Genomic DNA, 26,875 nt, shown 5'->3' on the forward strand with positions numbered 1-26,875 from the left:
GACATACGGGGGGAAGAGCGAACGAGGTCTCGAGGTCGTTTCTGGGCGTGGTGGCATCCACCTTTACATCCTCGACGCGGTATATATATACCTCCTCAGCCTAGCCTATCTCTCTAACAAACGTCTTTTCCTTCGACTTCCCCTCTGTCTGGGGGCCCGACACCCCCATTCTCCGCGTGCGCGCGGGCGCGGAGTTTCGGCTCTTCAGGCCATTTATTTTTTCCCGATCCGGCCTCCAGGGCTGTCCAAACGACGGGCTGACGACCATGGCAGACCCAGCCTATTGTTTTAGCCTGGGCACTATTAAATTGAAGCCCGGAGCGATCGACCGGCTGTGTCCACGTGTGTTAACTCGTAGGCGGTTATGGCGCGCATCGTGCCGTCTCCGCGAGATAGGTAGGCTTTATCGCGTGCATTTTCAATAAAACGCGAATACATAAATCGCGCGAGATAGTGATTATAGTTTTATCGAACTCCAAGTGATTTCGGACACACGACGGATCTCTCCGATTGCGATTGCCAAGAGAGAGAGATGCATTAATCATTAAAAGATTGAAAGACATACTCCGAAGAATGTTGTACTCTAACAAAACGAGAAAGGTTTGAAGTTTTTTTTTCCCAAAGCGAAGATATCTTTTCAGCTGTGTAAAGATTAAGATCCGTAATGTTGCTTTAAGAATCTTAATTCAACTCAAGGCGCAGTAATAGCGCGCAATAATGTTTGTTAAGAGCGCCACTTTGTTACGATAGTCCGCAGAAGAACGCGATGTATATATCCCTATAGACGCGGGCGCGCACAAGCTAACGAAGAACACTTCAATCAGTATTGCGGATCCCGTGTATCCTTGAGGAGAAACCCTACCGCAACCACTACTACCACTCATTACATTTGCAAGTCATTCGGCGAAGAGAGGTATTACGCGAAACTAATTACATAGAAAACTCAAGTATCTTCATCCCGCGGTGGTGAATGCGAGTCCGGCGGACTCTCGCGGGTGAAGAAAAAAAGGGAAACAAAGGGCCGAGGATAATTCATCCGCTGGTGAATCGAGGGTTACGGGGTTACAATGTATGCAAAGAGGAGAGAACGCTTCTTTCTACCTTATGGACACATGCGCCGTTGCAAGAACGGAAGAATGGACGGCGCAGGGCAACGAAAAAATCGCGGGTGGCCATCTCCGTCTTGCTTTATCCGTGCGAGCGAAGATGGAAACTGCGGGACGTGCACCTGGACGAACCATCGACGAACGGAAAGTCGAACGAGAGCAACAGGATTCGCGCGTTCGGTGGGATAGAAGAAGGGGGGAGGGAAAGAGAGAAAAAGAGAGAGAAAGAGAGAGGGAGAGAGGGAGAGAGAGAGAAAGAGAGAGAGAGAGAGAGAGAGAGAGAGAGAGCAGGAGGCGAAGGCAAGAACGGGAGATAGAGGCAGAGAGAAGAGCATCTCGCCTCTCCGAGCAGCAAACAAAAACTCTAATCGAACTTTCCGAAGCTCGAGCTCCGGAGACTCGTTGGACGTCTTATGATGGGCGCGGGCCCAAGCCCCGCATATTACTGAATGGTTATTCACATCCGCACAAAGATGTACACGTATACCTATATACGACTCGGGTTGCGTCTCAGTTATTAAAGAACGGGCGTCCCCGTTTAATAACTCTTAAGATATTTATGTATCGGCATGCCGCGCACGGAGACCACCCTCTCGTAACGAAACACGCGCTTCTCTTCCGCTTTTTTCCCTATTCGCGCGGAAGAGCGGATGCGGATCCTTCATGCCACTGCGAATGCGCACGGACGCGCGCGCACGTGCGATAGAAGAAATCGCGACTACAAAGCACTCATCTCCCGCCTCCGTTCGCTCGCTGTTCGCTTCAACGATCGCGTCCGGACTCGCTTTCCAAGTCAAACAGTGCGGTTTCCGACGCGCGCGGATCTTCCTCTCTCTCCATGACGTCCCGACGTCCAGACGTTGAATTTCTCCAGACTGGTACGTCCACTTTTCGCATCGCGTCCGCTCGGTACACTCGAGACGCGCGCGCTCATGCCTCGATACATGTAATATCCGCCAGCCGGCATCCGCGCCGTTGCCCTTTTCACAAGCTCGATGCGCGATAAGTACTCCTCGATTCAACGAGGTTCATCAGTCATTCGATCCTCCTCTTCTCCGACGATCTTTAAACATTTCACGCGGCGGCGGCCAGTCAGAACGCGTGCGAGCGTCTTTAAGCGAAGTAGTACAGTCCTTTTTACGTATTAAACCGAGGCTGTGTATTTCACATTAAGACGAATATAATGACTCCTTCGCCGCGATATTTCACGCGCGCGAATGATACGTTGCGCACAATACAGCGGCGCGCTATTTGCGGCGACGCGCATCCGTTGCGCACGAATTCGCCCCATTGACTCTGGCGAGAGAATACTTGTAGCGATCACGCTCGAGAGTGCCTTCTCCCGATCCACGTCCCGACTGCTAATTACTCCGAATGAGCGAGTACACACGGCGACGACATACGTACACACGCGTTTATCGTTTACCGCGCGCGCGCGTTTCGTTCTCATTTCCTTTTGCGCGCGACTAGCGATTTGCCAATGGCTGGGTCACGTAGCGCATCGACCACACTCTGACTCGAGTGCCTCCGTGTTATTCCTCGTGCTATCCCTTCGCGGGTCTCTTGTCCGGGGCCCTCTGCGACGAGGCACCGGACCGCGTAGAGCCGCCGCCGCCGCCGCTGCGGCTCCCCAGCGCAAACGCTGCTTGTTTAAATATTAATTATGTATGCCTGACGGTGTACCTCGACGCACACGCACTTGCCTGCATATAGATTGCCTCCGCTAAGTCCCATCGCGCAGGTTCGCACAAACGCGCGCAGCACGTCCTACCATAGTTCCACGTGTGTACGTGTGTGCATGTGTGTGTGTGTGTGCGTGTGGGCGCGTTTCTCCAAGGTACTCTTCTTCTGTCCCTTCGTCCCTTCTTCCCTAGTCGCACGAAGCGCCGTTCCGTATACGCGTTCGGTGCACTTGTATCGCCGAACCGCAGGGGGCGATGTCCCTGGGTCGTGTACACCCGTGATACTCCACGTCCGATCTTTCCTTTTTGCTCCTACTTTAACGCGGAGTGCCGGAAGAATCTGCCTGCATATCTCTTGAACGATCAGTGATGATCAACGCGAGTCTTCTCGTCAACTTTTCTATCGCGACGAGGGACTTTTACCGATTTCTTTTAAACCTCGCTAACCATGATGTAGAATATATTTGTTAGCACCGGCGATTATATTGGTGATCAGCACATCGTGTACCCCAGAGACCGTTTTCGCGATAGAACGTTATACGCGGCGCCGGAGTAAATCAACCGGAATGGACGAGGTTTTGCAGCAGAAACAGTATCGTGCAGAAAAGACATGTAAATGGACAACGCAATTTGTCCGCGACGCGGTTGGTCGCGAGAGTAGATGGTCCGGTTGTAAAGCTCTCACATCCGCAACATATACGTATAGAGCCGGTATTCGGTGCTTGTACTCGGCTCACCGGCTCGCACCAGCATCCGCAATGACAGAAATTGTATGCTAATTGGGGATAAGAGCGGCGTATACGATCGAAGAGTATAGGCTTGGTGTCCTTAGAGCGCACTCACCCCTTTTGTTCCCTCGTCCCCTCTCTTGTCTACTCTTAACGGTCGTCGACCGTTTTCCTTACGCGAACGAACCTTATTATTTATCATCTCGGACAGCGACGGTTGCATTCGTATCCGTGACAACTTATCTCGGCATATACGTATTTTGTCACGGCGACACGACGTGCATATAAGTACCTATACGCGGCGAAAGCTTTCGCGGCCGGAAAAACGAGCGAACCGTTAACTGTGAAAACCGTTCGCGAGAAGAGACTACCACAAGTCCCACGAGAGACTTTTGTGATAAATGAAAGAGACAGCGAACCTCACGGTTAACGCGCAGCTTTAAGTCGATAGCTGATATTTCTATTCTCGCGAGCTTCCTCGGAATGACAAGTGCCGGCCCGTCGCGGTCGAGATGCCCGCAGGTGGTATTGATCACTGACATCGTGGTATTCGTATAATGATCCGCTGATAGCCGAGTGCTCTGCTCGCGAGAGAAAGGGAAAGGTTGCGGCATGCCGACATGCCGGATGATGGACGGCGAAAGCAACAGAGGAAGCGCTGCCGGGGGGGAGAAAGAGAGAAGACTGGATATACATTGATTGGATACAAGCGGAGGTTGTTACCACCAGCTGGCACCTAGACCAATATCGCCTGCTAACAGTAAGGTGCACCGGCGCGGCGAGGCGGTCCGCCGCTTCTCTATCGAGTCGTGCATCGGGTATCATCGATTCCTACTTCTCTATCGGCGAGGCGGTTCGCTTAAACGCTGGAAGACAGACGTGTGCGGATGCATGCACGTCCGCGTACTGCCGGGTCAGCTGGAAATAATGTGCCGAAACGATTTTTCCTTGTCAGCCCGGTCCCGGTCGCACGATTCCCGTGTGAGAATTATCTCGGCACCGCGATACCTAGTTAATTAATTATCGCTCGAGGGAAGTATCGTGAAACGATCAACGTGTACAATATACGTTATACGGACTACATTGTAGGTGACAGAAACTTCTAAATGTTTTTAAACTAATGAAATTAAAAGAATAAAAATTACCATATAAGAGTGCCATGACATTATTGTACTATATGTCGCATTACATTTCCATGTTGTAAATTCAATATTTATTTTTAACTAATTAATCCCAATCTCGCGAAAGCCATAGCGATATTCGGCGATCGAACGAATTAGCACGACTAAACGGAGACGAGAGATATAGAGTAATCAATGACACGGAACGGCGCTAACCTTCCGTCACGAAAAGAAGAGCACCCGGCACGGCGATGGATAGGGCATGGATGAACAAAGAAGAGCGGGAGAGGAAAGCGGGAGAGCGGTGGACCGCCGGCAAGCTGACCTCCCGCTTGACCCGAGACGCCTCCGCAACGGCGACCTTAACCATCGTCGTGGCGGTTACGGTCGCGATCGCCGGCGGCCCCCGAGAAGCCGCTCCCGGATTTATTTAATTAGTCCCTGAGGTACTACCGTGCTTCATCAACGTATCCGTCCGACTGTTACTTCTGCTTTCTTACTCCTCCTCCTGTTTCGTCTGTCTCTTACTCTCTCTCTCTCTCTCTCTCCCCCCTCCTCCTTATCCATCTTGGTATTCGTACGTCTTTACGTTCGTAAGGCGACCTTTTCTCCCTTCGTCTGCGCTCGCGAAGTAGCACATTAGTCCTCTGGCCGCCTTCCCTCTCTCCCTCTCTTCAGATATTCACATGCACGCGAGTACGTGAAGCACAGCGCGCGAGTGTACGCCGGTATATACCGATGCTAATTAAACGAAACACAGACCCTAGATATTTATCCCACGCTCGACAACGACGCTAACCGTTCGTAATGCATCGCGGTCGCAAACGAGGGCGATTGTGATCTGGTATGGAACCCGGTCACCCCGAATTTAGAAAAATCTGTATCCAAGCTTGAAGAACAATTGGCGCCGCATCAAACGCCATTCGCAAATGATTGCGTCAATATTCCTCGATTTATCTCAATTTGCTCAATTTGTGTAGTTCTCTCGAATCGCTTTTTATTTTATTACCGTTAATCAAAATACCGAACAGCTATTCTCGATTATTGTCAACGTCTATGACTAATCCAAGACTAATCCAAAACACGATAATTGACGAGGTGGTAGAAAGTGAATATTGAGTTTATTATAAAGAATATGAAGGGACAGAGAGAAGAGAGAAACAGTTTATCGGCCGCAACATACACAGATTTATGATAATCAAGAAGGAAACGTCAACCGTGACACACGCGTGCAGTGCCTCACTCATCTACTCCCGATTTACGTCGCGTTCAACGCCGTTTTAACATTTGCCACGGCCGTGTTACGCCAATCCCATGATGCTCCATCGAGAGCGCATTGCGTTATCATTACCATTTTAACTCATGCTAATGCGGCCGGCGGCCGCGCGCGTTGGTAGCTCATGCAAATGTTTCCCGTGGCCGCCGCGCCGCACAACCGCCGCCACGCTCGTGGCCCCCGACGAACGATGTTGCATTCATCAGGTCGGATGATTTGAAAAATCTCAAGGACCCTCCTTTCTTTGGGTCTTTAGCACTGTGACGTCCATGATTTATTGAGTAATATTCAGCGGCGTATTGGCTGGCGAAAAAAGGCGCGTAACGTTAATCTGAATAATGAGCCCCCGGCATCAAGCACCGACCGCCACCTTTTCATTGCTATCGATAAATAATGCCCAACCACTAACCCTTCGTTCACCCTCTCCTCCCCCCCTCCCCCTTCCGTTCCTCCCCCTCCTCGTGTTCTCCCTTTGCCATCGATTTCTTTTCCTTCTTCTTTTACAGTATTTATATCGAGTCACTTGGATGTAATACGAGCGACGTGATCTGATTTCAGTTGCAAATTTCAAGACGCTACCTGCTGTCCGTACTCTCTGTGATCCCGCGCTCGCGAATAAAAGCGAGCGGCCCCATTTATCTTGTCCCGGTAACTATCCTAACCAGATCTCGATTAGCGCGCGAGCGCGCTCGAGACGTGAGGCGCTTCGCAGCCTAACGTTGCGCTATAATTTTTCTCGGGAAAAAATACTCTTCGCGTTCAATGGATCTTATTATGGAACGTAATAAATGCGTCGCGATACCGAAACGAGAACGCGCGTTCCGGAATTTCGGATAAAGATCAAGATCATTAACGACGATGTGCTGCGGCCCGTGGGGATTGATTTCTCTCCGAAGCTTTCCGCCCGGCCCAATTAACATAACATAGCAGTCAGCCACGCCTAATATAATCAAATGGCTCATTCATCTGTCCCGTTTACATAATGCATTCCATTCTTCTCAAATAATCATGTCAATAAGCGCGTCGCTGATAGAAGCGATACGGATTTATGCCTCGTCGATTATATCTCTCTCCGTATATGACGACGTTATCTCATAACTACGATCTGGCTAATAGGTGTACAAGCGCGCGTTTTCGTTTTTTCGCTTGGCCAACGCGCGAGCCGGTCATTAATAAATGGAAATTCGATTCGACTGGGTGACACACACGCGACCGTCGTCGTCCGGGCGCGGCCGATGAGATTCGTAAAAGCGCGCGAGAGTCGCCGAACGCGAGAGCGGCCGATAAAAGCGCCCATCCGGTCGACCATAAAGCCGTTCCTCTGCTCGGATTGCTATCGCCGCTAATAGCTACGAGCGATATCCTTCGTATCCTTTCTTATCCCTCCTATAATCGGTCCTCGCGAAAATATCCGACGATTCTCTCCGAGAAACCGATAGATACCGATACCTGACGCGGCTTTCTTTCGATCTTTTCCTAATGGGTGAGTAAGACTAATAGCTATGTATTTCGAGACGGTCTTATTTCTTCGCTGATCGGACGGGACTACCTGGGTCCGCTAATAGATTAGATTCCGATTCGTGAGTTCGCGTGAGATTGACCGATAAATCCCGACGCGGGGTTAGTGGTTGGCGCGACGCAATCAAATGGAGCTACGCCGGGTGGTGCACTAGGGAGAGAAGGCGAGTCTAAGCATGTAAAAGGGTCGCAATGATACTTACTTTCCCGGTAGAGTCGACGACAACAACGGGAACAAAAGGAAGAGATGAGGGAGACGGAGAGCGAGAAGGGAGCGCGGAAAGAAGAAGTTGTGCGGAGAATATGCGCCTCTGCTTCTGATGCCGCCTCGTCCTTGTCCTCGCCCCCATCCCGCGATCTCCCTTCTTTCTTCCTCTATTGCCGATGACCAAGAAGCTGCGGCTCAGCTCCTCGAGGAAGGAGGGGCGCATTGTGTGTTTCCGAGAACGTTGCGCTTATCGGTGAATCTGTCGCGGTAATGAGGTATCAGCCACCAGCAAATAAACAAATAAATATAAAGAGGTGGAGGTGGACGAGGAGGAGAAAGAGACTGGCACGGGGAACGAGGGTGAGAGGATGAAGACGGCGATCGAGAACGAAAGGGAGGAGGAGGAGGAGAAGTGGTGTCTCCTCCAAACTCAAGAAGAGGAGAAGCCGGGCGGCCGAGGGAAGCTAGCGACTCAAGGTCCCACCGATACAATGCTTCGATTAAACATTCGCTGCCTAAATAATCAGGCGCGCTTCGACCCGCGGAGACTGCCGAGAGGCGACGAAAGGGAGAAGGATCGTGAAAGGGAGAACAAGAGAAAGAGAGAAAACGTCTGTTGAAACGTGCGCGCGAGAGCGAGAGGGATACAGGAGAATGAGAGCTGTGTCGAAGGCAAGAAAGAGAAAGAGAGAGAGAGAGAGAGAGAGGAAGAGGCGGAGAAGGAGATTCCGGTTCCGACCGAGTGGGAATCGAACACGTTCTCCGCCGTTCCTCGTTTTCGATCCGCGCCAGATCCTCCTCTCTACCTCCCTCCCTCCCTCCCTCCCACCCTCCCTCTCGCTATGTTCTCCCCCGCGACCTCCTCTTACACTTCGTCGGACCGCACGAAGGCCTCTTCGGCGCGTCTTCCCTCTCACCGTCCTTACGCTAAGTGTATATACGTATTATGCAAAGCAAGTAACCGTAGGTGGCCTAGGGAGCCAGACGCGCAGTGTGTAATTAATACCGATGCTCTCGTTGTCCCTTTTCCTCCTTCCTCTCCTCCAGTTCCCTTTGCTTATTCGTCTTTTCAGCGTGCCCTGTCTCTGCCGGTCCAGTCGCGCGAGCGAAACGCACAGGTCGTCTCGATGAATATCAAAATAATGCGTCGACCGTAACGGTAGGGCGATAGTTATCCTTATCGAGTTAATAATCATAGGTAAAGGAGTTCTCCTAAAATTTTGATATAAAAGAAATAAAACAAAATTATTTAAAATTGAGTAATTAAAAAATAAATTAATATCGTCGTCAATATGAAAAACAAGATATACAAAATTTAAATATTTAGAATCCTTTAATCATCCTTTTATTATTTTAAAAATGTTGATGCATTTGTTGTTAACGCAAACATTATAATGCCAAAACAGATATCTTGGAGGGACTGTTTAGTGCCAAATTCTCGGAAAAACATTTAGAATCTGTTGTGCACGAAGACAGATTGTTACGTCGCGACTTCGAATTCGTCAACGTAACGCGGAGATATCGCATCGGATTGAGTTATCTTTTGACGGTGAAAATCAAGCGGTAGCGCGTGCCTTCACTAAATAATCTGCCGGTGGAGACGCGACGGTAGCCCCCCTGGCGCGGTTCTAACGGGACCCCGGAGACACGATGGAATTTTCAATGAACTGCGACCATCGACACCCACGCCCCGAGACCCCCGAGATGTTTTCCTGCGTAAACTTTAACGACACGTACCGTCATCAGTCCCCCTGGAGCTCGGCACAAACCTAGACGAACTATAAGATGCGATGTTTGTGGCATAATACGCACAAATTACGGTGCAACGTCCCTTATCCGAGAAATAAGCGGTGAGCTACACGCGAATGACTTGTAGTAAGGTGAGCCTCGAAGAATCTCTTCGTTATTTATTTTTTTAACTAAATATTTTTAAATCTGAATATATCTTAAATAAAAATTCCTAATAAAAGAAATTTTTATCTTCCTCAATTACAGTTATTTTTATTAATAGGAATATCAATTATTCTCGGAATATTTAAAAACTATTGTTCTTAATAATAATTAATTAAATGTATCATAAGACTGTAGACAAACATATAAAACAACGGACGAACATAAAATTGTAGATTTTCAGATGTCTTACATAGAAATTAAATCCTTTTCCGTAAAATAAAATTATTATTGCCTCGTTTGGAAACTTCTTAGAACCCGTAGAGGATATAATCTCCCTTCCACAAAATGTTAGAGGCTTTTCTGGCTTGCTTTCATCTTGATGCTATCATACCGAATTATCCCGCGCATCTAGGCGTTGCTTTTGAATTCCTATAACGGTCGAGCGACTATGCACAGTGGAAGAGCAACACAGGTCGGGGAAGAAAAAGTCGAATAGCCGGAGGAATAGATGGAGAGAGAAAACTCGAGTTTAAAATTATTCGAGCATGTAATCCGTAACGTTCCTTCCGTAAATCATGCATGACGGTATTACTAATTTGAAATATTGCTAAAAGATTAATCTTAGACAAGGTGTCGATAATTCAACGTTACGCAATCGAAATATCGCTGGTACAAATGAAGAAATTCCACGTCATCGAGAAAGCTTGTTTTTCCACAACGAATAATCGGCTCACGTTACCATGTAGAAAGTTCATTATTTCTAACAATAGCAGGATTTATAAGACCGGATAGTATTATAATTTAATATCGTCGCCTTGTGTATTACGAATTATTCTAATGTGCCTTTATACAGGCGGACATCAATATGTTGGTATGCAATAATAATAATTGACGTTTGACTCGCTGATTGCGAAATGCTTAATTGAAAACGTGTAGCCGGACGTGGCTAATCCATTAAATATAATTCGTGAACATGCATAATCCTGTACGATGCCGGAAGCCGATTAAACGACAGTTATTACCCGTACCGCGTTCTATTCATTATCTATCATCATGTGATATCATCAATAGCGGCCATACAACCGCCACGAATCTTAATCGAACTAATCGAATGGAAAGCTGTGCTTACCGAGAAGCTGCGCTTATCAAATAATCATTGACGTTTCGATATAACGAAAGTATCTATTTATAATAAGCGCAAGACTGATCTCATTCCTCCCCGTCGTTATACTCATTTTGCTATTTCCAAGAAACTCCTCCGCGCAGAAGCTGTCGCAGAAACTGAATTCCTTATGGGTTACCGATGTATCATATTTTTTAGCTGCACAAGGGTAAACGCGTTAAAGCGTCATTCACAGGGACAGTTTTGCCGCTCAAGTTCCAAGAATAATGTAATCAGACGATATTCTATTCTCGTTTCAAATTAAAACGCATGTAATCCTGATGCTATTGTACTGCGATCGTACCGCAATCGTTTCTCGTTTAGAATCTTGCCGACTAATGTCCATTTCTATCAACGCAGGTTAATTTTAATCTTGGTTTAACTTACCTGTCATCTTTTCCTAGTTCTAAAAGTTAGAAACAGATAGAAAGTAAGTTAAACCAAAATTAAAGTTAATCTACATTGGTAGAAATGGGCATAAGTAGTGTAAGTTTACCCTAAAAGATCGTTCGTGACTTCGCCGCGACAGAAGAGAATATAATTGCTTTAGGATCGCCGGGCGGTCCGCTACTATGCGACACTCGTTAGCGACTCGATGTAAAACTCTTGCACGCACGCACGTACGCACGCACACGCACGCATCGCGCTGTGCATCTGCCTTCTGCCTAAGGTAAAGTGCGCACAAATATACCATCCGATAGAAATGAAGTACACACGATCGTATATTTAATAGCTGTTGGTCGATTTGGTATCGTAGATACGTGATATTTATGCGACTAACGCGTCCGATGCAGCAATTTCGCTGCCAAAGTAGCAATTTCGATTAATAGATTAAGATTATTAAGATTTACTTAAACACTGCCGAGAGGCTAAACGCAATGGAAATTTTTAATTACACTTGGAAAATGCAAATTTCTTTGATATATTATATATATAGCAATCTATCTATTTTTACAAATATTCCAGTCCTAATAAAAAAAAAATGAAGATTCTGCTTTTACCTCGGCTTTTACTTTATCAATAGACATGGTCACGGTCCAGCGAATACGATTGTGAGATGTATGCAGCCACGCAATCGTTACACGGCGAATTGATGCCACGGCGCTCAATGAGCTCGAGATTATCGGATAACTGTATCGACTAACCGGTATTGCGACCACATTATATATATACAATCATACATATTTAATAATTTATTCATTTGTCAGTCGGACAGTCAGTCAGTTTTTTCTAGTTTCAATCGCGTTTCAACAATCTTGTTCACAAGTCACTTATTTATCTGACGGTAAAACCAAGCTTGTTTGACATTGCAGAATTTATGTATGGCGTTATGAGGCGAGCATCAAAATATCCTCAAAGTGCACTAATCATGGTGGAATAGTATACTAGCTAGTTCTACCGAATTTAACGGCAATTTAGATCGATCGGTAACACACTATTTAACACTTACAAACATTTCATTAGCTACCGATGTATGACCGAACAGAGAAAATCTGTATGAAATTCAACGTAAAATATGAGACGCGTGTAAAAAAAATGCATTTACTTCATTAAAAAACGCCTCGCAACTCGAAACAGTGCATTTGTCGCGCGTTGCGCTTCTCGCGCCTTGAATTTCGACTGTGAGCAAACTGCGTCCACCCTAAAAAAAAAAGAAAACCACGCTCGATCTCGTAACGCGTAATAAGATGTCAACGGTGTACATCACGGCACATGTGAGGAAGGAAGAGGAGACGTAGATGAGAGAAACAGGAACGAAGCGCTACGCTAAGAGGAAGACCACTAAAGTCGTAAGAAACGGCAAACGGTTAAAACGCGATAAAAGCCGACGGATACCGGCCCGCTATATCGGTGTTAATCGAGTCGTCGAATTAATTGGCGTTGCTCGCAGGAATCTCTACACGAATATATTGAGTTATGAAATTGGTTCCCGATAAGATCTCCGCGCGCGCGTGCACGTACGAGCGAAGTCGTCGGTGCCAAGACGGAGAAAAATGGTCGTGGCGAGCGCCAAAAAGCGTCGCTACCGCGACATTACAGAAAAATACGGCTTTAATAAACACTATAAGCATCCAAAAAAGGTCTTAATTACAATACCCGACTACGCGGCCCGTATACCGATGAGAAACGGAGCGGATGCTGGATCTAAAAATATGACCGAAGCTAGTCCTCGCGTTTACGATCCCGCGGCATTACATTCACGAACTGGGATTATTGGTCGTCGTATTACCTGCCTCATTTTCACGTCGCATTTATCATGAGAAATGTCCGTGTTTACGGAAGACGACGGTAAGCCAACTTCATCCCACGTATAATAGAGTTCGCGGTGGGAGACCTCGCGATCGTGACCGCGAATACCTTCGGGGTTAGCGACGAGATTCGTCGACCCCGGACATACACCGGTCCGCTAAAAATCTCCACGTGAAGAGCCCGGTATTCTTACGTATATATACCTGCCCGCGCCGACCGAAATCGGCATTAGGATGCGCGGGCGTCCTCGTATCCCGTTTCAAGATGAAGATAGGCTCTCTCGTCCCGGCTCGTTGCCGAGAGAAGGAGGAGAAGGAGGGAGAGGAAGCTTAGAACCTCTCTACCATCGGACAGCGGCTTGGTGGAAGAAGAAGAAGAAGAAGCCCTCCTCGCGGCCCCTGACGTGCACATTTATCACCCTCCATTGTTGCCTGGGCCAAACATCCGGCCTCACGGGCCGCGTACGGAGACCTAACCCACCCCCGCTTCCCATCCCAGGGCTCCCGAAGAATTGAGATTCGCGGGAGCAGCTCGATGCCTTCTCTCACCCCGAGAGACGAGAAAGAGCCTGACCTGACAACTGCCGCGCGAGATTACTGACCTTACAAAGGATCTTCACCCCGCCCGGAGGCTATCTAAAGTCGACGATGCTTTTCTCTCGTAACGTACCCGCGTGATACGTCGGATCATCAAGATTGTTCTCGTTTAAGAGGCACTCGACACTTGAAAATTATGTAAATATCGCTCTCGCGACTGCAACTCTCGATACCTGTGGTGCGTATTCACGTATAAACGTTTAACGTTCGATATTATGTAAGATCCGAATCATCGCGTCGTTTTCCTAACGCGTATCTGCGTTCCCTCATCTCGTACTCGCAACGCCTTGTTTGCACATTGCCTTTCCCATTAACCTAGTCATTACGTGTCCCGTGCATTGTCTCCGGTACCCCGTACTTTGCACGTACTCTATGATCGATGCCTTCTTCGTGGCAACGTTCGACCCGCATCTAATTTCCCATTATGCTCCTTATCGGTCGTCTCGGTTCCGTTTCTCTCGACCACGTATGTATACGGAGGAAAAAAATGCGCAAGATGCAATCCAGACAATTGATAATCACTCCGCGTCGTCGCAAATAATCGTTATCGAAACTCGAAACGTTAAATTTTCCTATTACACCTCCCAGTCTATTGTCCACGTTCACGATCCATTCATTCAGCTAAGTTACAAGTTATACACATTTACCTATTACATAGACACAAATACAACGCGTAACTAGATTTTCTATTTTCTAAAGATTAAAGATAAATCCGCGCCCGGAACAAATACGATTCGACGCCATAACGACGCGAAAATAATAGTCCGAATGCCGAATCGCTCGCTAGGGTCCGCGCGACCAGTCGTCTGGTCATCCCGGAAGTTATTTCGACTCGCCCAGGGGTGTCTCGCGCCGAGATCGTCGTACGAACGTTATTCCGCAGATCCGCGAGAGGCCGGGCCCGGGTTCCTGCTTTTTTCGAGTGGAACGCAAGGAATCGCCTTATAAGCGAAGGCGCGGAGGATCAAAAAAAGGGAGGAGGAAGAAGATGGACAAACGGACGAGCGTGCAGGCGAACGAACCAACGAACGAGCGAACGAACGAATGAACGAAGGCAGCGGCAAAAGTTGCTGCAACGGAGGAAGAAAAAAAAGGAAAAAAAGACGCGCGACAGTCGGCGGCGTTCGTTCGCTTCTCCGCACGACTCGTACTCTTCGCGGTCCTGTCGGTGTCGTCCTTGTTCCTTCCAGCCATTGGCCGGTCCCAAAACGGACGAATAAAAGAGAAATAAGATTGCCCTTTCTCTCTCTCTCTCTCTCTCTCTCTCTCTCTCTCTCTCTCTCTCTCTCTCTCTCTCTCTCTCTCTCTCTCTCTCTCCCTCTCTCTCTCCCTCCCTCTCTCTCTCTCTCTCTCTCTCTCTCTCAGTGGTGAACACGGTGGCTGAGAAAGAACGCCGGAAGAGAGACAGAGAAGCACCGCACAAGAGACGCCGCGCGTACAGAAAGGAAAGAAGAATGTAGAAAATAGAGAAAAGAGACAGTTGGAAAGATCGTGGAGAACGGTGATGAGAGCGACAGAGAAAGGCGACGGAGACTTGACCGAAAGAAACTTCTATCTTGACATAGACTTGATTTTTCTCCGTTTCTTCTTCTGATCGTCGCGGCCTGAACAGTACTGATAGAGACCCCCTGAGATATCAGTTATCAATTAACGAGAGCGCTCTCAGCAGGTACGAAATGCATTGCTCTTCGTCTCGTGGAGGTTGTTTCGGCTAAGCGACAGGAGCGGACGGGCGCACCGCGTCGCGTAATTTAAGAACCAACGTGGCTGTTCAGAAAGAAGCAAAGGGGCAGCGGTAGGGACAGCAGTAGCAGCAGCATCAGCATCGGCAGCATCGGCAGCATCGGCAGCAGCAGCAACAGCAGCAACAGCAGCAGCAGCAGCAGCAATGGGCAGCGAGATAGAAGAAGAATAAGAGAGGAAGAAACACCGCGCGACGACGGTGAAAGGGGACCAGAAGGAATGGTAAGAAGGCTCCAAAGAGGAAGACATCTGAAAGGGGAAGCGGGCCCCACCAACCGCGAACGATCGGCGAAACAAATGCAAAGCGGGAACCCCGGGCCGAAGCTCGATTCCGCGATCGAGGACTACTTGGTGCTCACGGTACCGCCTTAAAGTATCTACTTGCCGAAACAGTGGACGGTAGACAGTTAAAGGGCCTGCAAAACCAAACGGACAAACTCGAGACTACTCTCGAGCGGCTCGCATGGAGTGAGACAAAGATCGTTCGCGGGACCTTACGTACCCATAATTCTTTCAAAGGAGCCCCCGATATGTGGGTCCGCGCAGACCGATCATTCCGTTCTTTGCAAAGTGTCATTGGGACGAACGGTGGCCAAATAAAGGGCCCGCGGAGACACACGGTCCCGGGAACCGAACGTCTAAGAGCGTTTTATATTACCAGACTGTGCTCATTTATGCCGAGTTTGGGCAGCGCCCAAGGAGCTTGAGAGAGAGAAACCCTATACCAATCGCTGCAAGCCGCGTTTGTGCATACATGGACGCATGTAAATGCATCCACGCGGAGTTATCCCGCTGCATCTCCACGCCGCGGTATTTAATAAGCATGGTATACCTTTAATGTTCGATCGCTCGGACGCAGGGATTAGCATAAATACCATTATATCGCAGGTCAATGCCAAATCTCAGTTTCCGATCGTCGCTGCCTCGATCAATTATAATTTACGTCCGTATGGATACGAAGCATTTCTCATCTTTTTGTTCGGGCCAACATCCTCAACGGCAAGTGGATTCGAGAAGTTGCCCTACGCGTTGATCGATGTTGAATTTATGCTTATGAGCGCGCCGGTATATATCCGCACGATTGGCAATTAAGTCTTTTTATACGTGCGAGCCGTATTAAGGATGGTTAAACGAATTTTTCTGATTAGAACGTAACTGTACCATACATGGATCTCATCTCCCGGACGGATACGAAGGCAATTTGTTACTTACACAACTCGCGTCCTACGCGCGTCCGCTCGTGCGTGACTGGTTAATCGCAAGTGGCGGATTCGGTGTCTTACCTGAAAACATACAAAATATTTCGAATTAGTCACATTTGCAATGTAAATTAAATAAGCGCGTTCTACGTGATACGTCTGGCCGAATACAGATAACCCAGCCGTTTTGATCGTCAGAGAAAATGTATTCGCTGACAATGAGTGTGCCTCCCGCACTCACAAAGTCGATGTATAATCCGCGTTTTTAACCGCATTCAACTTCCTCCGCGCAAAAAGGTATAACATAAACGTTAACGCGCGCTGCTTAATGCCGCGCGCATCGCGCATCGCTCGTCATTTGATCTTGATTTCTCTTTAACTCTTTATATAATACACATCTCACACGATTATTAAATAATTAAAATACAATTTATGAAAGGGAGCGCGCTTCCCATGCGCCGCAAGAAAAAAACGCCCAGGGGACGCGTTTGTAGATTTAAGACAGGTCAGGGGGAGATCTTTCCCTACCGCGATTTCGGCGCATACCGGTTTTTTCGAAGTTAATCGCATAAATTACAATTATTACGATCATCACTCTCTTTCGGTACCCGAGCCGTACCGTCATGTTATGTAAATCGCCGTTGGCACTAAGACGCAATAAAAGACCTCGCGCAATAAACGGGCGACATAATATCCGTTATTGGGAAGTTATTAATCGGTAGAGCGATCGGGGTGTGCGAAAGCACTCTCGATAATTCTTCTGCGTTTGCACGAAACCCGCGTTGCATCTTGGATTCGAGCGCACGAGTCGAGAAAACGACGACAGGGCCAGGGGGAGGAGAGAGGCATTCGCATCGGGTTAGACCCGTTCTGCACCCGACGCATAAGCAAAAGTCCCCCTTTCTCGTCGATGCATTATGCCGATACGCGCGTGTGCGGAAGAGGAGGCGGCGGGCGGATGCCTCTCACCGCTACCTGTGTTTGTGACGGTGATATTTACGCTCCGATAGAATCAGCACTCTCTCGCGCGACGTGGATGAAAACGAGCGATAGCCCGGGAGAGAAAGAGAGAGAGAGAGAGAGAGAGAGAGAGAGAGAGAGAGAGAGAGAGAGAGAGAGACGGAAGGTGGTGCGGAGGGACGCGCGTAGAGAGCTGGTGGACCAACTCTCGCGCGAGTGTGAATGCGCGCCGGACATGTATATCCGCACGCAGGTGCGTGTGTGCGTGCCCTGTGCTTTTTTTGCGGCTTCAATTTGAATTGAAAAAGGCTGTGGATACGAGGACAATAGGTTACGCCGCCGCCGCATCGTCGTCGTCGTCGCCGGATCCTCTCGGTTACTTCTTCCTCTCCTTCTATCTTCCTTCAAAAACCAGCTACTCGTTCTTCTACTCTTTCTCGCTGTCTCGTTCCTCTTCCTCCTTTCTCTTTCGGTTCGATGACGACGAGAATGAAGATCCGGACGGAGATGCGCTCCTCGCGCGGTCCTCGTCACGCTTTGCCTCTCATAGACTAACACAGACTCCCTCCTTCGCTCTCCTCTCTTTCTCGTTCAGACCCTTAGATCCCAACGCTACGTCCTCTTTAAATACACTTATGCTAAGTATTATCATGTCATCGGCAAAACAATCGCTATCCCTACTTCGCATTCCGTCCTCCTCTCGCTCTCGTTCCCGGGATTTTCGTGTCCTCGTCGGTTTCTCTCTTTGTTCCAGGCTCATTTATCCGTGCCTTTTCTCCCTTCCTTTAGCCGTGTACTCTCGGCTCTATCTCGCCAAAGACAACGAGATCGCGGGTATCCTCCTGACTCTCTCTCGAATGTGGAATCAGATATTATGTATGCACGGCCTAAACCACGTTCATCTTTGTCTTCTTCCATTATTCTTCTTTTTCCTTGTCGTTTTCTTTTTTTTTATGTTTCTTCGCTCCGCGATGTAATCTTTCTTCTTTGGGAAATTCGCGGTCATTCCTCTTGAAATTCACTTTCAAAGAACATGATATAGCAACTCGTTCGCTCATGATTCTACGTGGCGAATTGTGAAATCAACTTGTGCCAGTATCTCTTGGATTATGATTAAAAAATAAATTGAAATTTATTACAGATGCGATGATTCGTGCACTTTGAAAAATGTCATTAACATCGGTTTTTGTGTATTGGAAATTTAGGCTGCCAGAATTTCGTGCAATGCCAAAACTCGTATATGTCTCAGAGTGGCCGGCAATCTCCGTAAATCTTTCCTGGTCTCCACTTCCGGATTTTTGTATTGTCTATACTGCCTCACCTCTTCTTCCGGTCGGTTCTTAATTTTCGTCTCGTCGACCGGCCGCGTCGATTATACCGGGCCGTGAATCACGCGACGGCCAATCGGCGTCGAACCGCGCGCGATCGTTAAATCAGACATCCGCCGAACCGGGACAGATCGCTTGCCAAGGCGATCCGTTGCGTCCGGTCCTCGATCTCAATCCGACCCCGCCGTGGCCGCCGACCCGGTAATCGATGCAACATCGGTGATACATCGAGAGCAAGGCACCACTTTAAGAGACGACAACGTACCGACCAATCGACTGATCGACCGGCGAACGCAGCGCGCCGACGAGCTGCCTTCGCCCGTTGCTGCCCGTACTGGTCAATTTTATTGCTAATAGGAGTCCGATGGAGTCCAGACACCAATGTAATTTCCTCCTCGTAACGATCTTCGTCTCCCGCTCTTGCGCATTTCTTTTCGTCTCTCTCCACGACTCCTCGGCGCAACCTCGCGGAGCGTCATCTCGAGTGTCTCTACTTTGGTTTCATCGAGGGGATGCATCCTTAACCTACGTGATCCCGCAGGATCCCCTTGTGCTCTTCCCCGCGGTCACGTCCTACCTTTCAACGAAATCCAATGCTCGCGTGCAAAGCTCGATGCACATTTAAGTGCATTGCAAAAGGGGAGCGGTGGAGCAAAATGAGGAGGAGGTAGGCGGGGAGCGGAATTACCGATCGCGCTACGACGCGAAAAGAAGGAATCGGTGGAAGGAGACGGGCAAAACGAATTTACGACTATCCGGTCGTTTTATCGGCAAGGGCCCCGGGTCCTCGGACTCCGGTTCACAGATCGGCATTCACCGATCGCAGCCCTGTTATTCGCGAGATATTCAGGAAACTGTCAATAAAGAAACGATCACGCTTTTCTCGTGAAAACACGACAGCGGAAATTAACGGTGAACGTATAATTTTAAATACTGAAATACTGTTGACACATATAATTGGAGGCAATGCGCTTCTCGCGATACGATTCACCTTATTGATTTATAAAAGTACTTTTAGAAAAAAATATGAGATATCCTGAAATTATAAGACATTAGGATTGCAAGGCATGCGCGACGAAAACGACTTGAAGGTCAGAATATTACAACGCGACTCTGATACCTTATCTCTCCATCGAAAAACTGACGTCCGCGGGATTTATTTCCGAGAACTACGATGCCGCGGGTGACCTCAGCTCGACGTGTGCGCATCATAAGCGGACATTTAAAATTCCGCCGCGAACCGCGCGGCAGTTTTAGAATTCGCCGATGAGCGAATACATCAAGTAGAAAGCACGTGGTAAGCAAGCATCGTGCAAGCGCGCGGTAAGACGAATGCCAACGAGAGTAAAACCTCGTCTCGCGGTAACGATCAAGTGGCGCGCTTCCGGTCGCGTCGGAGTCGATGAAGGAAGAGAAGCAAAGGTGCGGGATAACGTTGCCGTTGGTGCCGCATTCATATCCGTACTCTCTTGTCCTCGCCGCGTTCTTCTCCCTCTATCTCATACCGGTCGTAAAAGAGGCACCGCGACCAGTATGTGGCCATGCGCGCGTACGGTACCCTCACGGGTCGCATACGAATCGCTTCATTTCTTTCTTCGTCCCTTGCGCCACCGCGCCGCGGCTACATTTCTAATTCGGGGCCCGCGGCAGGCTCCTCTTGTAAAATCGGTGGGGCAGGCACGTCACGAAAATACCACTCGTCATAGAATGCAGTTATGATACGCTTATCTAAACGGCCGGCTGTCACGTTTGCCTCGTATTCATTCGCCGTCGTTCCTAACTCGCGTATTCAGTAAAATGTTTCTGATAGTTTTGTCGCCTATTGTATCGACCACGAGGCTGATAGGCCCGTCGAAGTTCTATCACAAAGGTTAAAGGCTCGTGAATGTCGGCGAAAATTAACGAGAGCAAATACAAATTAGGAGCAATAACAAATTAGTAAAAAAAAACGCCGTTAAACTATAAACTGTTCCGCACGCGTTATCGTCCACGCATTTGTCTGAAAATAATTTATATTCTCTCTCTTTCTCTCTTTCTCTCATACGCTTCTCTTAAGAAAAACAAAAGATACTCAGAATCAAATTCGGTCGGTCGAGACGTCAACCGAAAATTAAAGGTAACGTCTATAATTTTCGAGCAAAACTATACCAATCGAGTCCTTGGACGTTAATAGGAACCTGTGGAGTTCCAAGTATGATTAACGATCTCTGCTTAAATGACTTTCAATGATTTACATGTTATAGAACATGTCTTAATTTGAGACCAGAAATTGTAAATATTATAATAGCCCTAGCGACAACGTAATTTATATAGTTTCGTTTGAACTACTTGACGCATAACAAAAATTATCTGTGACCGATTTGTGTAATTAATGTATTGCTTCGTTATCGCATCTCTCTCTCTCTCTCTGCGGTAAAATTGATTAAATAAATAATTGATTAAATAAAATACAGTTTTAGTCTTTAGATCTTATATTTATGTTTCTAATTTTATACGATGTGATTTTACATCTCAAAAAATTAGAAAAATCAGAAAAAATGTCTCTAAAAATTAACAAATTTCGTGTAAATCTATATGAGGATGCAATCCGAGATATTCTATAACAATAAATTTTCGTGAACCTCTCGCATGGCAAAAATAATTTCTCCAACGGTTCGCGTCGACGCGACGATGGCAGGTATAGTGTGGGTGAAAAAATGACTCCAGCGATTGATATTAATAGCAACACGGTACATGCGATAAATGGGCGTTTATCGGACATGGACGTTTCGGCTGCGCGAGGAACCACTAACAAACGGACAGACGGACGAACGAACGAACGAACGAACGACACAACGATGACGACGACGATGGTGGTAGTGCCAGTTACACACGCGAACAACAAGAATTGCGTGTTTCGTGTCTGACTGAAAACAGAAGCGACTCGGCGAAACTGACGGCGAGGCATGGTATATAAGGAGGCAGACGAAGGAAAAAGGGAACAAGAAAGAACGAGACTTAGCTGGCAGAAGAAGATAGATAAAGAGAAAGAGAGAGTGAAGTGGCCGGTGGATCGAAGAAAGGATGCCCCGAGCACCACCTAATCAACATCTGTCTAGTGCCTCGACCTTCTCCTCAACCTACTCAACCTTCGATAACTCCACGTGTTGCGTGTGCTCGAGACGTGCAGCGAAACACGTGATGTTGCTCGCGCATTCGTAAACTCGATTGGCCGCGTTGATAATGCTCTCGACTGGGATACAGGAAACGTAATAGCACGTAGCGATAGCGCGGCAGAAAGCATTTTACGAGATCACGATTTTCGCGACAAGAAAAAAAGAACTTTTAAACGACTATGATTTCGTGTATGACTTGAACGCAAGTTTTCCGTGCTAATAAAAAGATTCAGTATTCATTAAAATATTAATAGGGGGTTATTTTTTTTTATGTCATGTATCAAAGAATATTTTTTCAATGTTCTTTTGTCACACGGGAGTATTGCGACTTGATCTCGACTTGGCGTGGATCAAAGAAAACACTGCAGCAGGAGTTCTAAGGGTGTTCTATTATGCAAAACGGTCAACACCTTCCTGACGGACGTGCGGCGGAATCGGGAGCCGCAATCTCCCTATCCTGCGAACCTCTAATGGCACGCGGTGCCGTCGCCACTTCTCGGAGCGTAGCAAATCGAAAGTCGCCCGGCAAACCTGCGGGCGCGTTGGCCCGGCAAAACGCATAGATGCGTGCTTAAGGACAGAGCATGAACGGTTGCAACCCGACACCCGATAAATTCGATATCAACGGGCCCGCCCGCGCCTCGACCCGCATTTAGGTCGGGCCCTGATCATGGCCCCGGTCCGCCGATTCGCTTCAATGTACTTCTCGCGTCGTCTTTGACCCTTTTCTCCTTCTTTCTCTCTCTTTCTAATGTGCCTCTCTGCCTTTAGTTTCGTGTGCACCCTTCTATCTTCTTCTTCGCTACGTTAACCCCTCGATCTTCCGGCCTCTCTTTCTTGCTCGCCCTCCGCGATTTTCGCTCCGTCTCGCGTTTACAACAGGTCCGAAGTGAAGGAGAAAGAAAAGGAAGAGAGGAAAGAGAGAGAGAGAAAGAGGAAGCGAGATCGAGGAGAAGATCAATCGAGAGGGAAGACACGGTGCGCAGGCCCAATCGCTCTTGCCGTCTTTATCTCACGTTGCAAACCGGCGAGCGAAGGCGCGCGGGCTCGCTTTTTTACTGCCGAGTCGGCCGTGAGGAGTGTGTTTGGTTGAAATTTCAGTCGGGGTCCTCCGCCTTTTCGGCGATGAAAGGTGGAGTCGAGGGAAAAAGAGAACAGGTCAACCGGTGACAATAACGACGAGAGTGTGCGCCTCGGTGGCAGGGAGACGGATGAGGGGGAGGACCGGATGCCTCGCGTCTTTCCGCCTACGTGTGGATCCGAGGCCTTTCTCTAAGACGCCTCGCGAAAAATGCGAATTCTCTTTTTTAACGCGCGCGTTTCGTCGGGGTTAAACGTTCATCGATACGAATCAACTTTGACAAAACTCCATCTCAATCAAACAAACGCTATGATTCTAACATCTATTAATAATTAATCGATATGACTAACACAATACATTGTAATTCGACGAATAAAATCATACGTTTATATATTTATTATTTCGAAAATCATCATCTTGTTGAATGTATGTACAGCTTCTTCGTCGTCATTGATGTTCACGCAACAGTATAACATTATAACACGATATATGCGATAATAGGCCGTAACAAGTTGACGTCGATGCATGGTGATTATGGACCATATTACAAAAGGACACTCGAAGCTTTTATCGCACGGAGATGCGCGCAGCGCGTACCGATAGCAGGACATTCCGAATACCGCGATACTAATTATGCTTCCTTAAAATTTAATGCCGAGCCATTTATTCGCAGCAACGTCTTTCGTATCCAATAAATCTTCCTCCCCTAACGCGCTTCAAGCGGAATGTATTTCGTATCGAGCGAAACGCTCCTCGTAAGTCACTCGCGTACCAACCAATCCTTTAAAGCGCACTTCGGACCCCTGTAAAATACCACGTTGATACCTCGTTCTCTCTCGCAGGAAGGAAGGATTCGATTCTCAACGACGAGGGGCGTGCATTCCACGACGCGTCCGCGAATGTCGACGAATTCCGCCTCGGGGGATCATGCCGGATTGCACGTACTGTCGATTCTGTGAGAGGGAACGTCGGCTTCAATTAACCATAGAAAATAATAAAACTCGAAACGATGTGGTGTTCTGCAACAGCATCATCCATCCTCTTTTCGTCGTTTTGGACTCGTCAGAAAAGTAGAAGAAACTGTGTACATATCAGTAGTGATTCTTGCGTATTACTGCTTCGTACTGCAATATGCAATGCAATTGTTCTTCAAAGCACACGTAAACGAATGCTCAGTATGCAATTCTCAATACTATCCATGCTAGGCATTATAGAGATATCATGTCAATACTCAATACCCTTGTGATATCAAGAGAGATGCTGCAAGAAAACTCTAAATCTCATAGAGTGATTTCGCCACTAACGGTATATAGAGAGTGGTAGCTCTAATTTGAGTAAATACGAGCACTCATAAAGTAGGAGTAAATTTTTCACTTAAATTTTTAGAGCGGCTACTCTACCAGAGTGATACGATCTCACTCTAAAGCTATAGTAAATCATGATTCATTAAAGATCGACTGATAAATTACTCTAACAGAGTGACAAAATTGCAGAGTGACATAATTCATTCCTGTGGACACTGATCTACTGCACTCGAAAACAATGCCCTTTCACTCAAATGGAGTACAATTTTATTCCAAGCTATAGAGCGCAATTTTATTCTTTCTTAGAGTGACGAATCACTCGAAGTGCACAAGCTCAATTTTCACTTTTCGTTACACTTATATTTCACTCGTTTTGAGTGATACTTCACTCTTCGACTTTTAGAAAGGAGGGTTACATTCTGCGGCAAGTCCGCGAATTTCGACGGAATTCCATCGTTTTCTCGAGGAAGGGCGGAGGGGAAAGAATGCCAGAATTTAGGGGACGTACACGTTCGTTTCACGTAGTCTGATTCGTAGCCTGATCATGCTGAAACAGTCGACAGACCGAGCGAGCGTGGAAGCGTGCAAGGGGGCCGGCATGGAGGTGCATAAATAACGATGGTCGTACGGCATTGTATATCACGTGGCTCGAGGTACAGCGGCCGCGTTCGCGTCCACGTCCGCGTCCGCGCGGCTCCTATCGGCAAACAATGTTTTATTCCCCCGTGGCATTTAGCCGGGCGAGCGGCGGGTATCAAGATCGTCCGTCCCCGGTAAATAATCAGATACGGGGCGCCCGAAAATCCCTCTTGCTCGCGCAAAAGGCACCGAATGGCGCGGCCGGCCGAGGGGACAAGGCGCCGAGGAACGCGGGATTCGGGATATCCAACGAACGTGCCAGGTACCTCGGTACCCCAGGCCGATTCCCGGGCCCCGTGGAACGAACGGCGAATTCTCGCGGTTCCGCGTTGCTCGTTGCTTTCAAACATTCGAGCGCAGGTGTTCGAGCGAGATGCTCGCGCACCAACGTCGAATTCGGCGATCTTTCGTGCTCGAAAAAGAATTCACGTTTAAGTTACATCGGCACACGAACCGCGTTAATTCAGAAAATTCTTCTTTCACACGCTGCCTCGTTACGTAAGTTCTTTATAAGAGCTTAATATACAACGCTCAATATATATATTATTACATCGCAACACGCACTGTCACATTGTAAAATAATTGTAAAATAATTGTCGCTAATCAAGCAGTTTCGATAATTTTATTAAGTCTTGGTTATATTTACTCTACTTATGTTAACTACTGTGTAATATTTGTGTCATTTGTAATTTATGCAAATTATAATTTATACGATGGAAATACTTAGTTATTATTACGGTCACGTACTCGACGCTTATTACGGTCTAACGTTAATTAGCATAATCATATGTGTATTGTTCCGGTTGAGTGAATCTGTCTTGAATCATATTCGTTTCAGTGTAGTCTAATTATACTGTGCAGCTATTATGCAGCGGAAAATTATTTCAATTCCTTATTTCACAAAACTATGCAGGAATAAATTGCATCGCGAACATCGCGCCTTCGAACAATTCGTGGATCTCCTTTTATATTGCCTTTCTCATACATACGATACCAGATTTCCATCGACATTTAAGTGCCGTTATATACGTTCTATGTATATGCCAATTTTCTTAAGAGTAGAGATCAATGAAACAGGAAGGCAGTACCGCAAAAAGTAAACCGATCCAAATAATCGACTTCGAATCAAAATAGTTATTAATACTAAAATTTATCATTATCCCAACGGGAGGATGAAAAAGAGTTTGGATCAAAAGAAAGATGAAGTTTGGAAAGGCATGAGCATCCTCTCGAAGTCGAATTTTATCGAATACGCGCGATCTTCGCGAGCCGGTAAAATAAATAAGAGAGTTGCCCATGCCTCACAAATTTAACCTAAACCGTTCACCCTGGCGCCGAAGAAGAGAAGAGAATAAAACGCGAGGGAAGGAAGAAAAGGGTAGGAGAGGGAAAAAAGAAAGAAGCGAAGAGTCTGGTAATAAACGCGCGTGGGCGAGGATCAGAGACTTTTGCAGTAATTCCAGACTCTTTATCCAGCAGATGCCAATTTAAATTCCTTTAACGCACACGCGGTATCTTCCCCCTTCCCTCCCCCTCCCCGCCCCCATTTATCTGTGCCTCCGTAAAACGTGAGAACGAGCACTTTGTTAGGAGCAAAGTGAAACAATTCGAACGGACGGGGGCCTTGCGGTCGCGTTCAATTAAATACACATCATCGTGCACTTCTGTCATAACCATAATCATTAATTTCACTATTAGAATCGATCCCCGGAGGTCAACCAGTCGAAAACAGACGACTGTGTCGAATCATTGATTGCTTACTGATACCCATTTATCGTTGATCGCCAATTAGATGACGCGCTACTTGACATTCGCATATGCTCGTTATCGCAGGATCATTGCGCTCCTCGTCTCACGTGATTCTATAACCGATAATCGATCATGAAGATCAAAGGGAGTTCTATTTTCTCGAGTATCCTTCGTATT

This window comes from Temnothorax americanus, unplaced genomic scaffold (assembly GCF_048541705.1).
Source record: "Temnothorax americanus isolate GAGA-0224 unplaced genomic scaffold, ASM4854170v1 Scaffold32, whole genome shotgun sequence".
NCBI lineage: Eukaryota > Metazoa > Arthropoda > Insecta > Hymenoptera > Formicidae > Temnothorax > Temnothorax americanus.